Here is a 1,053-nt window from a genome sequence, read left to right on the forward strand (position 1 = left end):
GGGAGGGGAGAGAGAGAAGAGGAGAGGAGAGAGAAGAGAGAGAGAGAGAGTTGAAATACTTCCCCAAGTTACCTATTTCATTGTTTAAAAAAAATTTTTATATATGCTAATTTGTTTCATTTATCTTAGATTGGTTTTTTTTGGCAGAACCGGGGATTGAGCTCAGGCCCTTGTGCTTGCCAGGGAAGTGCTTATTCTACGGAGCCATCTCCCAGGCCCCAAAGGTAGCACTACCGCTATTTTCTTATTATTTTGTTAAAAAAATTTTTTTTCATAGAATAAGTAAAAAATAAAACACAGGACTGAGGATATAGCTCAGTAGTAGAGTGCCTGACTAGAATGCAGGACACCCTGGGATTAATCCCCAGTACCACGGAGGTGGGGAGGGGCTATACTAAAGGTTGAATAGTTATGAGTTCATGTGTGGAATGGAAGACATTAATGCCAAAGAATAAGGAGACAAGTTGCTATGGCTTGTACCTAGATGTTCCCCGAAAGCCTCAGTGCTTGTAGGTGGGGCTTTTGGGAGGTGGCTAGACCTTAGGTGTGACACTGAGATGAAGGGAGTACAATCACTAAACTGGCTAGCGTAATTCTGGGTATAGATAATGAAGGCTCAGTCTGGAGGGCATATAAAGGGAAAGATGACGGCAGGCATTTCTGTTAGCTGCTTGCTGCCTGCTATGCCATGGACTCTTGCTCTTCTCTGATGACATTCCGCCTGTCATGGCATCAGCGACCACTGACTGAAACCTCTGCAAACTGTACGCTGAATAAACTTTCCTCTTTTAACTTGAAGGGGCTAGGTATTTGTGTCACAATGAGAAGGTAACTCAGATACAACGCAATCTATAACTTGTAAGTAGAAGCATTTTTAGAAGACCAAGTACAAGGGAGGAAAAGAAAAAGGATATAATGACAACAGTATATATACATTAGTACTATTTATATAATATATCAAATAAAGATCTCTATTTCTATATGTGACATACAGGGCTGGAGAGATGGCTCAGTAGAATAAGCCTGAGTTCAATCCCTGGTTCTGCCAAAAAA

The 1,053-nt window shown here is 41.2% G+C and overlaps 1 protein-coding gene across 2 annotated transcripts in view; it reads right to left on the minus strand.

Annotated features, from left to right (window-relative positions):
* Uggt1 (UDP-glucose glycoprotein glucosyltransferase 1) overlaps nt 1–1,053 on the minus strand; it is a 150,814-nt gene that overhangs the window by 138,361 nt on the left and 11,400 nt on the right. The gene's annotated exons all lie outside the window — the stretch shown is intronic.

The sequence above is a fragment of the Octodon degus genome, unplaced genomic scaffold (genome assembly GCF_000260255.1).
Source record: "Octodon degus isolate 3935 unplaced genomic scaffold, OctDeg1.0 scaffold00014, whole genome shotgun sequence".
Lineage (NCBI taxonomy): Eukaryota > Metazoa > Chordata > Mammalia > Rodentia > Octodontidae > Octodon > Octodon degus.